This window comes from Helicoverpa zea, chromosome 25 (assembly GCF_022581195.2).
Source record: "Helicoverpa zea isolate HzStark_Cry1AcR chromosome 25, ilHelZeax1.1, whole genome shotgun sequence".
Classification (NCBI taxonomy): Eukaryota; Metazoa; Arthropoda; class Insecta; order Lepidoptera; family Noctuidae; genus Helicoverpa; species Helicoverpa zea.
The window spans coordinates 8,379,350-8,396,611 of NC_061476.1; positions in this window are offsets into that span (position 1 = coordinate 8,379,350).

Sequence of the window (17,262 nt, forward strand, 5' to 3'; positions counted from 1 at the left end):
GCGTGTGTGCGTGCGCGCCGCGGTGTGCGTGCTGCGTGCGTGTTGTATACAGGGTGGTGTAAGACGGGTTATTAGTTTTCTTACCAGTTTCGGTTCGGGATGCTTTTGTTAGATTTCGATAATTTCGCAACGGCCGTCCGTGGGGTGGAAAAAATCAATATACTTGTTAGTATGTTGGATATGTTTGAACTCGCACGTTAATTAATATATGAAGGCGTTGTGTTGGCAACACTGGGAGATCGTTCTTAATGTTAGGATGCTGTGGTTCAGTACACAGATTTCATGGAATAAGTTTATCAGTTATTATCGTGAAGTGTTCGAGGAGGCACGTGTATGTAATACGTCGTTGTTATGTGGGCTCCGAGCAAAGATAATATAATGTGTTAGCTTTGCTTGTTCTGGATATGAGGAAAATATTACTTACTTGTTCAAGGCTCGCTTGAATTATAACATTTTTAAATAAAATTAATTTTGTAAAATGATTTCATGCAGTTTATGTCTAAAGAAATAACTCATAAATACCAGATGCATGGAAAATATTGCGAGACAAGTATATTTTTTTAACAACTTCTTAACCTTTTGAAGGTTTACGAGATCTTTTCAACTTCAAACTACAAACAAATCAAAAATCATCATAGTTAACCTACTAACCATGGAAGAGAAAGGTCGAGCTTATAACAATCTTACAACATAGGAATACTGCTTATACCTGTATCCTGATCTAAATTGCTAAAGTTTCCGAACACTATTTGTTCCGCGAGTAATGTGAGGGTGCGATAGATACCCAATAACGGCCTATCTCATAATATAACTGAGAAAGAAACTGTATGTCTAGATGTTACATTATAACAGATTTATTTATTTCGTGCTCGGGTAACTGGGTTGATGAGGTAGGATAGGCAGTCGCTCCTTGTAAAACACTGGTGCTCAGCTCCATCCGGTCAGACTGGAGACCGACCCTAACATAGTGGGGAAAAGGATAGGCAGATGATGATGTGTAGATTGAGAAACATAATGATGCATTTTTTTAAGATGCAGGCGACATCGCGGTTTAAAGTTAACTTAACGTTATGGTTACAATAAGATGATTTTTTAAATAGACATTTCTCATTTGTAATCAAAAAAGTTTATCGATCTTTATAGTTGGACTAAAAAATTATAAGTATTTTTAATTTTTACAGTATCCGACTACTAAAAAAAGTAGAACTTACATAAGGCACAAATATTTTAGAAAACTACTAGAAAGGTTTGAATACAAATGTTTCCTACATGCAAAAGGGCCTTTGTTATTGATGTGGAACTATTATTTAGGTCTACAACTAATAGTATGAACAACCCTATATCTGGACCTAGACCGAAAGTATAGTGACCATCGCGATGTTAGTTTGGTGGGAAAATTATGTTAATTTTTAACCAAGTTCAAAAAAAGGAAGAGGTTCTCTATCCGTCTTAATCTTTTTTTTATGAAAAATATATTAGGACATTAATTCTTTGATAAAATAGGTATCTAAAACATTTAAAAAAATGGTGACCACCGATGCCAGGTACAAGAATAAGCCAATTATTTACAAAAACCACAATAAATAATAAAACGTCAATAAAAATAGTTTAATGTAATAAATTTTTAGTTTAAAAGCAATACTTTTTAAATAGTAAGTTTTCTGAATTTTATATTATGAAAAAAAACCTGTTATAAAACAGGATGTTAACGTGAATGTAAAAAAAAAGCGTTAACCTGGATGAACTCTTTATGTCAATAAGGATAAATCGTCCCCTAGAAATGTAACAAAGAAACTCAACCTATTGTAACATTTGAACTCACCATTTAATACTTAAAAAAACAGACTTGGCAACAGGTTTTCAAGAAATATTTATAAATCGTTTCATATTTATAATTTCATTGAAAATATTACAAAAGAAAAGTTAAGCATTTCGCGTACCCACACACTACCGACTTTTTAGTCGGCCGATAGTTTGATCGGCTCATAGGTAAATCGGTATGCAAATGAATGGTAGTACCCACTAATAACAATCAGGTATTTAACCTGTATCACACCGACTAAAAACTTAAAAACGGAACAAATGTCGGCTACTATTTAGCCTACAGTGTGGATACCCTTAAGATTCAAAATATGTGCCTGAGAAAGTGGAAATTCTAACTTCAGAATATTTGTTTGACACTCTTTCACGCAAAAACTAACATTAATTCCCACCTATTTTAATCTGCCACTACGTACATTATTTCAAATGAACTCAGTCCCAAATGATACTGATTACAAATAGACTTAAAGGTTACATATAAAAAGTGACGTCTCAACCTATTGTGCGAGAGCGACCCCGCCTTACCGCAGAAGGTAAATATCTCCCCGCGGTGTGGTCACCCTACATTGGTGTATACAAGTTGTTTTTTTATTGTTACTCTTTATTTGAACTATGTATATTTTTTCTTCGTTTTGGTATTCTGGTCCTTGATTTTTTTTAAGAAGTCCTAAATGGTGTTGAAGTAGATATGGCGTAGGTGTGTTCGATTGATGATTTAAAAAAGTTACAAAAGGTGTATAATGTACACAATATGATCAAATAAAGATTATTGGAAAATACTTGGAACTATGTATAAAAGAAAATAAGTATTATCAGTTATTTCATAAATCACTAAGTATTATTCAGTGTCATTCATAGCATAGTCAAACTAGCACTAACTTTTGCCAGCGGTATCACCCGGATCCCGTATAAACTACATCGCACACTCGGATTAAATTACCTTATAGTTTATCACATTGAATAGCCACATAGTTATCTATAAAGCTTAAGCTTCTGTAACGATGTAATGTCGAAGATTTCCTCCCATCTCAAAAGGTCAAATCTTGTAAATCCGGCTGTCATCCCAATATTGCAAGTGTTATCTCTTAGTCGTAGACAGACAAACAGACTTCTAACCGACTTTCTTAAAAGGAGGATTTTTGTCTTACTATGTAGAAGTTTTGTACATCATCATCATCATCTCAGCCATAGGACGTCCACTGCTGAACATAGGCCTCCCCCTTAGATCTCCACAGATACCTGTTGGAAGCGACCTGCATCCAGCGTCTTCCGGCGACCTTTATAAGATCATCTGTCCACCTTGTTGGTGGACGTCCTACGCTGCGCTTGCTAGTCCGTGGTCTCCACTCCAGCACTTTTCGACCCCATGGGAAGTTTTAAACAGTATTGATTAATTCTTAGCGATGATTACGATGTAAAAATAAAGCTGTTTTTTTATTATTATTTAATACTGAAAGTATGCTTATTTATTTGTTTATCGCTATCTCACGATAAATAATAATAAGATTTTTACAGGAAAATACTAAAATAAGAGTTATTTTCTAAATATTAGTAAGGATTTGTTGTCATAGCAACCACGTTAGAAAATAGCGGATTAAGCGTTTACAAGGAAGTCATTATAATTCTACAGATTCTAATAAACATTATAAATGGTATCTAGAAGAATTTATTCTATACCAGTTCAAAACGTTTTTGCAAAAATATTAGAACTTAGGTACCTATTTCTGGGCCGCGGGATTGTTCGAAAGAGTGACCCTGGTTCACAAAAGGCTTAAGAAGGAACATGGTGGGTTTCAGTCAGTAAGTTATAAATATGACACCCCCTCACGCTACTACGTCATTTAATGATATCCCATTAAAAAGGTACCTACATAGTTCTTACACAAATACAATAAAAGGATCAAGTAGCCATTTTTTTATAAATAAGTTGTGACAAGATTGAACAAATTCATGACTTACAAATAATGTCAGTCCGATTTCTGATTAAGTAGTTTACATAGGTATAAAGAGTAAATACAGGTGGTCAAAACATCGTGTTTAGCTTGTAGAATTGTAAGAACATTCAAATGGCCGAGGGGCACAGATGTAACGATCAGGTTAAATGTTTTGTTAACAACTATATTTTTGTTACTGTTTGTAGTATTACTAATCTTGTAGTTATCTTTAATCATTTTGAAAATTGGAAATTATTATTCTTTTCAGGGATTAAAAACGAGGCAGCTATGTATTTACATCCGCTCGCAAAACTAATTTTGGTCAGTTTTTCTTTTAGTAGGATTACGTATTGTAAAAAAATTTTTTTCTTGCTCTGAAATCAAGTATAGGTAGCTTTTTAGGTGTGAGCTATCAAACATTTTCAAAACCATAAGAAAGTTTAGGCTTAAGAATCTGGGTGATGTTTGAAATATGATGAAGTTTCTTTGAAGTACCCATTTAAATCGGTTCATCCAGACTTTTTCTATATCTAGACTGACTGCAATGTCGTCTAAGTGAATGTGCTAGTTTTATATTGGCTATTGGATATAAATGTTTGTGCGGCCTTGTAATCGTCTCGTGCCTCGCACACGACTCAAACACTAAGACGGATTGCATAGGAACAACTTACGTTATGACTTCCTTACCTAAGTCAAATCTGTAGTATTCCAAGTAGATAACAACTTAAATTATGTATTGTAGTTGAAGAAAATTCTACATATTTCTTAATTTATTTTGAGAGGAAATTTTTCCAGTTTAGCGAGGTTCTCTGTTAAGCTGTTGGAGTATCTCCGCTAGATACACGAGCTTACGTCTCGTTACCAAAACATAAAGCAAATATTAAAGATTAGCGATAACTTGGAAATATATCAAAGTTGTTCTCTTTTCCTTACACGTGTCAGTACTTTCAAGGGCAACATTCCAAACGAAATACAATAAAACGGCCTCACAGCTGTAATGTAATACTTTTCATGTTATTAATTCAAAGAAACAGTAATTTCACAAAATACTACAACAAATAAATGTCTAATCGCGAAATATTCTCTAACAGCGATTTGTACGTGGAACAAAGTATTTTCCACAAAATATACGCCGAGGGAAAAAACGTCCAAAAAGCATATTTTAAGGCGAGCGTTATAATTTGAGAGCGACACAAATGTAACGTCGACGAATATTCGATTCGGCTACATTGTCATCCGAGGCTCCGCTACGTCAAAGAAAATATAATAAAAGTGAAAAAAAAAATACTACATCACATACGGAATAAAATAAAGTAAAATGAAATAAAAAGACATGCGAAGAAAATACATTGCCATTTCTACAGGGCGCACACATACGCGCCGTCCAATTTATAATATTGTTTTCCTTGGGATATATTTTTTCACTAGTGGAGGGAGAGGGTGGGAGTTTGGTGGGGAGGGCGGCCCCCCCAGATATTATTAAAGACGTATACTCACACATTCTTGCCGAAACGGAGTGTGATTAGATTAATATACGTTCGTGTGTTTGTGCTCGTGTCTGCGGGGTGGAGGGCGAGGGGGGGGGGCTTGATTTGAGGACGGACAGGCGACCTAATACAATGATATGAGAACCTTTTATAACCTGCCACGGTGAGTGTCAGATTTCAAAAAGATGGCGGTAATACGTAGATAATTGGTGGAAACAGAACACTGTTACCTACTGAGACAACGACATAGTTTTACTCGACTGCCCCAGAAAGAGGGGAATGTTTCGAGTATGTATGTTTTGTACGTATTCCTGAAGTTCAATCATCCTCTCTGATATTTCCGCATTGATGTGAAGATTTTTATGATAAAATATTTTTCCTGGTTTCGCTAATGGTGTGCCTGTCTATCTGTATGATGTCAAAAGTATTGTAGATCTTGTCCCAACCAAGATAGATGTATTTAAGTACTGAAACTACATATAAACAGTATTAAAACGAACTGACTATGTAAGCTTTGAAGGGTGCTTATTTTTATAAGAATGAAAATGGTTTTCTTTCCACATTACGAAGGCATTTTCTTTTATGATTTTGTAAGTGACATCTTTAGGAGAAGTTTATTTTAGTCGAAATACCATTAAAATATCATCTGCCTAGCTTTTCCCCAACTTGGTTGGGGTCGGTTTCCAGTCTAATCGGATTCAGCTGAGTACCAGTGTTTTACATGAAGCGACTGCTTATCTGACCCCCTCAACCCAGTTACCCGAGCAACCCAATACCCCTAGGTAAGACTGGTTGTCAGACTTCCTGATTATCAGTCACAATGTAAGAACAAATATGTTTCAGAAAGTGTTACCATAGTGTGGACATTATGGTCTTCCATAGACATTATCTCTCGATACCACAAACTATTTATGATCTCGTAAACTTTATAGGAGATATCATAGTTATAAGTTATAACCCGGATGTGTTGTTAAGTTATAGTTATAGTTAAGTATTTAGGTCACTTATTAGACAAAGGATTACCTATAATATGGTAAGGTAAACGCGGGTGAAGTCGTCATGCCCCAATAGTCGTCAATTAATCTAAAAACTTTTATTTATTATTTCTACAGAACTTAAAATGGGCCGGTTTATATGTCAACATATTGTTGATAATAAATTGCACAATTGAAATGAAAATACGGGGTTTTAGCAGTCATGGCGTCTAAGATATGTTATTCGAAACGTGTGTGCCCTAACAAAGTAGTTTTTTCGTGAAGTTCAGCTGTCAAAAATGAAACTCAGCACATGGTTTTGTGTTTTGATTTACATAACTCCAGTGGGAACTGTGGTATGTTTCTTAGTTTAATTAGATAGTTAAGTTTATTTGCTAACGACGTAATATGCAATTTGGAATACTTCTAACATAGAAGATATATTTTTTTAATGTGACATCTATTGGTACTTTAAAACTCCCATTTGACCCAAAACCCGTCAATTTTACAATTATTATGACGACTACTGGGACATGCTCAAAAGTTGCACCTAATCTCGTCATAATGAGGATATTTTGTGTTTTACAGTACAAAATGCGAATAAATAGCTAATATCGGGACTTTTACAAAATTGTTAACTCTCTAGAACAAACATATTTAAGGTTTAGACTACATTTGTTGATAAAACTGCGTTTCTTTTAAGCTTTTTCTTAGGGGTAAATTTTACTCTGCTGCTTCTAGATGCACGTACACAGTCATGTTATTCGATTCATTTAATCTGTTTCTTAATGGTTAAATCCCCTGTTTTCTATAAGTATGCACTTTTTACGAGTGTTTTTTTTAGTTATATATTGGAATCAGTCACTGATTATCAACAAGAGGACATGAGCGGCTGAAGGGTGAGGATACCTCGGCGGACTTTAAACGCAGATCACGTGCTCCCTGTGGGTCCAGCATCACCGGCTCAATCGTCACTTACCACGAGGCACCTACCCTCCAAGCCAGGCTACTGACCCTGCTCTAGTGACTCCACTCTGGACGGCCAATAAAGGCAAGCCAGAGGCGGGAGACCTATCACAGGGACAGTATACTCTCCCTAGAGTACTCGGTATATATAGCCCCGCGGGGTCGCTACTCCCCGTTATCCACCTCAGATGTCCTGCGGGGCTAATTAAGATTATTATCAGATATTATCTGGTATGTTTCTACCCGACCACGGGACTACAGAGTCCCGGATTTTTGGAAGGCGAACGTGGGGCCGAAGCCAACACGCTGAAGCCCTTTTGAGACAACTTTAATGAAATGGCAACACAAAACCGACGATTATCCCTGTATACATTATAGAAACGTACCCAAGGACAATCCCCGGTTCTGTGTTATAAACTATGCTAAATATGGAATAAAACTACTAGGGCTATTGGGATGGGATGGTAATGGACTGGGAATGGGGATTACTAAGGGAACTATGGCACCTGCCGATAACAATGTTTGCACACGTAAAAATGGCAGGTGGAGACTCGCCAGCTCACTTACTGGCCCCCCGGGAATCAGTCACTGAATAGCAACAAGAGGGCAACAGGTACATGAGCGGCTGAAGGGTGAGAATACCTCGGTGGACTTTAAACGCAGATCACGCGCTCCCTGTGGGTCCAGCATCACCGGCCCACTCGCCACTTACTACGAGGCACCCTACCCTCCAAGCAGGGCTACTAACCCTGCTCTAGCGACTCCACTCTGGTCGGCCAATGAAGGCAAGCCAAGAGGCGGGAGACCTATCCCCCGTCATGCTTCACTCCGGCCGGCCGGAGATGGAGTTCAGTATACTCTCCCTGGTATATATAGCCCCGCGGGGACGCTACTCCCCGTCATCCGCCTCAGATGCCCTGTTGAACGCTTAGTTGTAATCATAATTTTGTTTGATACATATAAAATCTCTTTAGGTAGTTCAGACAGTTTGAACTTACGAATTTTGATTGCAAAGTTTGATCTTTGCAAATCTTACTTAGCATGCGCTAAGCAGTACAAAAGTTCTGTTGAATGACATCCTTACCTACATATTTATGAATGTTTGTAATTATTTCGCGGAAAGCTATATAATCAATGTGGCTTTTATTTTTTGTGAAAACTAATTATTTTATTTTAAAATTTAAATATTTTAATAGTAATAATTTTACTCGTGCTACATATGCACATGACTGCATGGTTATTATAATTAAGAAATATAACATACAGCTCCTCTAATAATCGTCTTCTTCACTGCCCTGCTCACCGTTCAGACATTATTCACTCTTCCTTCTTTGTGAAATCTATTCTTCTCTGGAATGAGCTACCTCTGGAGGTCAGGATGGTAAATAGTCGATACACTTTTAAAATGAAACTGCGAAATCACATCCATGGCAAGTTGGCCGAATCATTACAGTAGTTCATTTTTCTTACCATCTTCTCCTACATTCTCCTGGATACAGTTGTACATATATATAGTTATATATATATATATATATATATTATATTTATATATGCATAAATATATATTTTTATTATCTTCCACTGATGCTCAAATTGTGTTGCACCTACCACTTCTATTTCACCACCACCCTAAGGTAGACTGGCAGAGAACGCCTAAGGCGTTAAGTCCGCCGTTGTACAATGTGCAAAAAGTATTTTAAATAAAAAATAAATATTATAGACTAATTTTGTGATTCCAAGCGTTTGATAGATAGGGATATAAATTAAAATGCAACTATATAACTGTTTTATTGAATACCTGCTCTTCTAACAGATTATGTTTCAAAGGCACAAGTATGCTAAACAAATTCAAGCACAAAAAAAATGTACATAACTTGAACTTTATGTTCAAGAGCAGAGAGTTTACATTAGCATTAAAAGTTGACGAGTACTGGGAATATTTGACGAGTATCCGTACAAATCAGACGACTATTGGTACAAATCGCCCTTTTTTTACTTTTGCCTTAATAAATACATAAACCCATCAAAATGATTAATAAAACATTAGTTACTTAGAATAACGAATAAATACTCTATCACGTCATGCAAAAATTTTCATTTTCTATTGAATATTTAACGCACAGTAGCGCTTCAAAGTCAGCGATTTCCGAAATCCGACGACTATTGGTACGTTTACCTTATTTGGAGTTTTTATGTAGTATTTACACAATGGCTGATTTCTAGGTTAGTAATGTAAAGTTGCCAAAAAAAAGTGTACTAAAGTTTTTGTAAGTTCTGAATATTTTTATGACGAAATATAATTTTATATATCACAAAACAATATGTATAATATCCCTATTTTTGTTTGGAACTGACCAAGACACATTGTCAGTTGTCTTACTTAGGTACTCACAACTTATGCTGCGATTTTAATGAGATCATCTTCTGATCTAGCCGATTAGTTCTGCGAAAACATTAATGAGACTAATGAAGTAATGCAAGCAAAAAAGTAGGTAATTAATAACATTAGATCACTGAAATTCCCGATCATCAAACTTTATTTAAATCCATTGCGCGTTACCAAGGGGAACAATAACATTTTTACAGAAAAGTTCGATGTTAAAAAGCAGTGGATTGTAAAACTTAGATAATTTGACCTGAATAATAAATCTGTAACACGGATGTGATTTTTTGTATCAAACTTAAAAAAAAGACTAGACTTAATTAACAAAAACTTATTAGTACTTAATTTTCTAATAGATGTTCAGGGCAATTGAAAGCTTTCAAAAAGTATAGGCATATATCGTTAATTATTTTAGCTGTGTAAAATATCAAATTTCATTTGATATTTTAGACTAGCCGTTTTCCCGCGGCTACAACCACTTCCTGTGCAAACTACTGCCCGCACCGGGATAAAATATACGATACGATACTCGGGAAGAGTGTAGCTTTCGAACAGTCAAATAATTTTGCAAATCCGTTCAGTAGTTTCGTAGCGATAAGGGTACAAACAAAGAAACAAAAAAACCTCTATTATTAGGTACAGATTGCTAAAGCATCGATATTCCCTAGATGTCAAACTACGCGATTATTTTTAGCCTAAAGACCATTTTACCACATTTTCATTCCCGATTTATTTCTTAGAATCTTAAATAGGACTTGAAACACAAAAAATATTCTTATAAAAGTATATAGCGCGTAGTTTGTACAAAGCTTTCCAAAATCCTAGATGCCGGTGTGCCAAATCTAAACTATCTATACTAACATAACAAAGAGAAAACATTTTTTTATTTGTTTGTACCCTAAAGGTTTCAAAACCACTGAACCAATTTGAAGAATTCTTTCACTGTTGGGGCGCTACACTCTTCCCGAGTAACAAAGGCTACATTTTATCCCGGTACGGGCAGGAGTTCCCACGGAACGCGGGAAATCGGCTAGTCAAAAATAAAAAATAGGATTTGAAACCCAAAAAATATTCCTGTGAATATAAATAGTGCGTAGTTTGTACAAAGCTCTCCAAAATCCTAGAAGCCCGGTGTACCGAATACAACGATAAAACAAATCGATGAATGATTTACTACATTTTTAATTTAGCTTATCGCTACCGCTTTATCTTTAAACTAGGCGCAGATAAAAATATAAAAGTTTTCGACACAAAATCAATACGAGCTCACATATGAAGGTATATATATATTTATGTCAGCTCGTCTGTTTGCCGCGACGTCGCTCGCGATTTTTATCTAAGTTTGCGTTCAGACGAGCGATTGTGTGGTCAGTTAAGGAAGATGTGTTGGGGTCGCGATTTTCAAATTAATATGCTTAATATCTACCATTTCTTAGACGTCATATTATCTCTCAATTGAGACATAGAGTTCGCAGAAAGCTTTATCACTTCTTTCGATTTTGAGCAGCAAGTTCGATGTAACTTCATCTGCCATTTTACCGAATAAAAATAAGTGTTATAATTTTGATACACGAAATATCTGTTTTACAAAGCAGCTACCTTTGTTGTCATGATACTAACCCGAGCGATTCCTTTTGTCAGATACTATAGGTCTACTATAGGTCTACGTGACTCTTTAATGCTTTTAAGAAATAATACCAATTGGTGCATTAAAAAAAAACACATACAGCAGACCAAACAACCCTGCAATGCTCCTATTTAAAATCAGCAACATCTCAAGCAACAGTTGCTCTCTGTGTCCCCGTGTGAACGAGCCTCATGTCCTTGGTTGTTTGGCTATCGTTATACATAAATAGGTTCAGGGCCGACTAACTTTGGGAACTTCAAGCTTGCAAGCCGGACGGGGGTAGGCGGTTTGATATGGGTAGAAAATAAAAGTGAATTTTGGAGAGTCGAGTTACCTGAAAACTTTGAAAAATAGAACTATTCGTAATTCACGTTGCTTGATTTTTAAAGAGTTGCTCTCTGTAATTGGTTATCATTTTCCGTTTTCTATTCAAATTTACATAAATATCCCTTGTAAGAGATCAGAAGGTACAGTTGTCCTAAAATAGAGTTAGATCAAACACCTACAGATTTTACTAACTATTAATTTTTTTTTTAAATGCGGTTTAGCACACTCTTTTATTGCTTAACTATCATAGACAGTTATTTAAATTAATTAAGAATAAAAACTTCATCATTTATCTGGTTGGTATAAGTATTTAAAACCACATAAAATATTTTTATCATAGTAAATATAAGCTATGAGTGCTGCTTACCCACAAATGATAGAGGCGCAATGCTTGTAATAATACAGTGTAAATATCGTGGGGACATCTCTGCAGTTGATTTGTGTTTGGTTTGGGGTCCCGCAGGTTAACAGGAGAAACCCTTGCGTGCTTATGTTATTCGGCCGTAGGCTTGTGTTTTTAGTTTTTTAAAACATGTAAAGGAATTTTGCTCTAGTATGGGCTCCTAATAAAAATGTAATATGTTAATTTAGTCTATGTCCTAATAAATGAAGTATAAGAAAGAGTATGAACTGTAAAAGGCTAATGAAGATGAATGTGGAAGTCTAAAAAAGTCGGATGTCAAACAACATAAAGCCAAAATTTTAAACATAACACAATCTATCTTATATCATTTTTTTAGCACCAAAAATTACAGAAACTAGGTACCACAAAGTCTAGGAAATAAAAAAAAGACAAAACACAAAGCATTTTTAAATCAGATTACGTAATCCAGGTCATCACTTTATGAATTTATATCCCCCCTCCCCCCAACACAATTCGACCTAAATAGAAGTAAGTAAATTAATTGAATTTGCTTATATAAGTAACTGAAAATTGTAAAAATGTTAGTGAATAATGGAATTACGGACGGACGGATGGACAGACTTAATTATAGGGATTCCTTACAAGTATCGTATTCTAATAAAGTAGTTAATAAGGCCGGGACTAAAGTGCGACATTTTAAAGAAAACGTACTAAATGTAAGGTTTCGCGGCTTTCGGCAGTTAAGCCATTTTTTTCCCACTTGTGAGTGTTAAATATTTTTAGATTAAGAAGGAATTAAGTAGGTGGCAATAATTCGTGTTATGTAATTCTGTCCGTCAGTTACGAAGGAAAATGGATTAGATGTAAACTATTAATGCAAAGGGATTTAGAAGTATTCAATTTCTACTTTTGTTTATAGGTATAATTACCAGATCAGTTGTGCAAATAATATTTTATCGAGTATGGTTAATTTATACCCACAGTAGTAAACAGTCGTCAATATAAAAATATCTATACGGAACCCCTCAAATTATTTGAAATTTCGTCCACAAGTGCAGCTTTAAAATGTGTTCGTTGGTCACAGGCATCAATTATAAATTATAAGCCCTTAGCACCTGGCCGCGGGGGTGCGGGTCGCGGGTTCGACTCCCGCCCCGACTGATTGAATATAAATTTACGGTCACATGTCAGTTGGGTGGGAAAGGGATGGAGTAGCGTTGTGATTAGAATTGTTGTGTTATTTTATTTGTTGATTTTCGGTATTGAACGTTGATGGATTGTTTAGAGAAAATTGTCTTGGTCATAGAGAAAAGAAAACTTAATAATGCATGTGTTACTTAAGTTACTTTATGATTTTAAACTTTGTAATATAATAGGCTCATAATAACCAGCAAATGTATGAATTCCACTAAAATTCTGATTTATACGGATACAAAAAACTCTACACAAAAAAATAACAATCCCTCTCACATTTTAGCATTAACATCATAAATCTAAAACTATTAAAACAGTAACAAAGCCACGAAAACCTTTAAATAGTTCACAGAAACCTACAAAGCAAGCAAAATAAAGCTAAAATGAAAATCGTCAAAAAATCACGCGCTGACATTTAGGAAGGCTAGAAGCGCGCCCCGTCGGCGCCCGCATGTCATTTCATCGTCCATTATAAAATGTCGGCCGTAATCGGCCTTTATTTTTATTTTATTTGCCAACCACCCCCTCCTCACGCCACCCCCGCGACCGATATTTCAAAGTTAACGACTTAGCAGTAAAATATAGCACTTGACTCGAAAAAATGAATGAATATTGAGTGGTGTTCGTAAAACCACGGTTTGTGTAGCGATCACATTTTTGTAGTTGTAATTATTTAGGCGCCATGTTGTCTGTATTTTGTTTTCCAATTTGAAATTGGAACGCGCCTGTTTAGGCAAAAGCACTTTCCTAAAAGAGGATTATTAAAAAAATGATAACCTCCTTTCGGTTTATCAATTTATGAACATTTTAGAGTGTTAATCAATTGCTTATCTTTATCATAAATCGTATGTTTTGTTTTCACATGAAGCTACTTTCAAAATGCTCCAATGACCTATTTAATTTTGGTGTCCGTCCAATATTCAGTAATTTTCGATGATAAATGAATATGATGACTTGTTCATAGCAAGTTTTCACTTTTATACCGTTAATTGTAAAGTCTGCTTGAAATTAAAATTCTCGCCTAAAAGGAAGCTTAAACCTGCGGAGACCTGCAGAACCCATTAGAATGGCCAATTCCATTATGGAAAAGAAAAAACTTGAAAAAACTCATTAAAAATATTCGGAAGACATTTTAAAATGAATGGAATCTAAATGACATAGCGGCATTTGGACAATCCACTTTTCAAAATGATTAAGTGCGAAGTAAAATTAAGTCTGCTGTTAATTTAAGTAATAATAATTTGTATGGGAAAAATATTTTTTTATAATGACTAATGATGAGATGCTGAGAGAATATTAACTACAATTGTTTAGGTAATTTTGCATTCACATAGGTCTAATTGACCTAATGTTAGCTAATAAAAAAATAATAATGAATTATTGTTTTAAGATTTTCCATCATATGATTTATGACAGTTTCAGGGCGTATATCGACAAGAAATTTAGATTTTTAATTTTGAATTACACATAGTTTTATTTTTTTCTTTAAATCACATATTTTCTATTAGGTTTCTGTTTTAAAAAATAAAGAAGTCTATCGTAAATTACAATAACACTTTAATAAGGCAAATTGACGTCGGCCTCTCCACTTCCTTGTGAAGTAATTAAACTTGTTTTTCGACTTTTTAATAAAAACTTTTTACTTTGGTGGTGAAAAAATGTTATGAGAGAACTCGCTGTTTTTTTTCAATTCGGTTCAATGTTTTTTTAAGGACTTTTGACCATTTTTAAAGAAAAGATTCTAAGAAGACTTATTAAAGTTAAAAATAAAATACGGAATCCTGTAAAATCGTTCAAAGTTAAATACAATAAAAAAAATATATTTTTGGAATTTTTTTAAGGACGTTTTTATTATTTTCAAAGAAAGTAGGTATTTTAAGATAATATTAATTAATGTTCAATAAAATAAAGCCGAAAGCCCCTAAACTGTACCTATTGGATTGATACAGTTTATCGCAATCAAAAAAATAGTTTTTTGTCATTGTTATTTCAATATAAAAAATAAAAAAAATAAAAAATTGCTTTTTCTAAAATATATAGAAAAAAATAAACCATTAAAATTAAACAAGATTTATAACACCATAATTCATAACTCTATAACTATTACTGCTATTACGTACAAAATGTCAATAGACAGAGAAACCAAAACGTGTGAGAGAGACGGCATACTAATGCACATATGTGTGAAAGGGACAGAGCATGTTTGATCAGAGCCGCCCTTTTGATAGTGTTTCCAAATTTTTGGAAAGTAACGCTTATTGTTTGGTGTTAATTTAGGTTTACATGCGGGCGATTTTATTCTATTTAATTTATTTGTGGTTGTAACATTATTGAGAGAAGAAATGTATTCTAACTTTAAAACATTACTGTATATTAATTAAAAAATAACATACAATTTAAACAAACAAAATTGGGATCTCAAACAGTTGAAGTACTCGATAGAATGCGTATAATAAATCTGCAGTACTAAAAATCAAATAACGCTGTATTTATGGTTTTGGAATGTTTCGATTAATGGAGCACAGTATGACAAATAGAGTTATTTACTGATAAAATAATCACCATGTCAAAAAATATATACAAAAATAGCAAAAATATTACACACAGCAAAAGTAACTCACTATGCAGTCCCACAGAATAACATTGGTGACATGTAAACCCCGCATTACCCCGTAATGCACGGGCCCCTTGTCAAATAATCGACAGTACAGGGGTGGCCGGGTGGGGAACACCATTTTTGCTATTTTCTAACAAAAAAAAAAGAAACCCAGCACGCGTTTTTACTTAAAACATCAGTTTTGGACGCGCACGCGCACGAGAAAGCACGTGCCAAAAATTTTTGAAAAAAAAAATCACGTACTTTCGCGAGTGACTGTACTTTGAAAGTTCGGTGTAAATATTTTTGACATTAATGTTACTTTTTGGTGATTTATGAGGTGGTTTTCAAAATGGTGATTTTTTTGTAGTGGTGATGGTGATTAGAACTAAGTGATCGATGGAGGCGATAGATCTTAGACAGGATAATAATAGGTGAGGGGTGTTCTTATTGGAATCTTGTATAAAAAAAAATAATCTAAAAGCTGACGGACATAAGACATGCATTATTTTAAATTACACTAAAAATAATAATCTTCTTTTTATTTCAAATAAGAACGGTTTTTCTAACGTCTAATATTGTTAATAGTTAATTGATGAAATTGAAAAGGAAGAGAAGAATGGGCGAAATATTTACGTATATACGTTGGTCTACTCTGTTTCTAGTAATCTGTCATACTATTTATAATTTGAAAGGACTTTTTAAGCGCAACATTTTGTACTAACATGCTCTCACCAAATGTTATAGTTCGGCCATTCAGAGAATGCGTTCCTGACACGTCGCGATTGAACTGACGACGTAACTACATTCATTGATTATTGATATAATAATGTTGTTTTAATGCTCCTCAATTGTTAAAACGGTAAACAACCAGCAAAAATATTTTTATCGTAACTGCAACGCCATTGCAAAGTTACGTCGTCAGTTCAATCGCGACGTGTCAGGAACGCATTCTCTGAATGGCCGAACTATAGTACTTAATATTTTACAGCCTAGAGAATTGTTTAAGATTTTTATCGATTTGTGATTTCATGACAATATACCCAATATTCCCTCTATTATCATTGAATCATGTATTATTCGTAAAGTTCTATGAAGAGCGATATTATACATCTTCCACTAATTGTACATATTATGACTTGAATTTTAAAGTAAACACAAGTTTTAAAGTTAATATACCCTATAAGTCATTAAACAATAAAAAGGCCTTTCTAGGCGCTACATACCGTCCTAACACACGACTTACTAATTCTTAGTGTTATAGACGATACTTTACTCGATTGTGTTAAAGAAAATACCTCACTTCTAGTTATTGGCCACCTGTCAATTAAAAGTTCTTTTGATCAGAACAAGTAAAAACAAAAAAAAAGTATTTCTATAAAGTCTATTCGGGAACGAATCGGGTTCCCATTTACAAGGAGCAAAATTAATATTATCAGGTGTTAATTTTAATTAAATTAGTAAATAAAATATAATTTTATTATTTCCTATAAACTACATTCCTATGTACTTATATGTCACTAGAAAAAAAAATGAGAACTCTTTAAGTTTTTTTATTATTTTTCGATGACATTACATATCTATGTAAA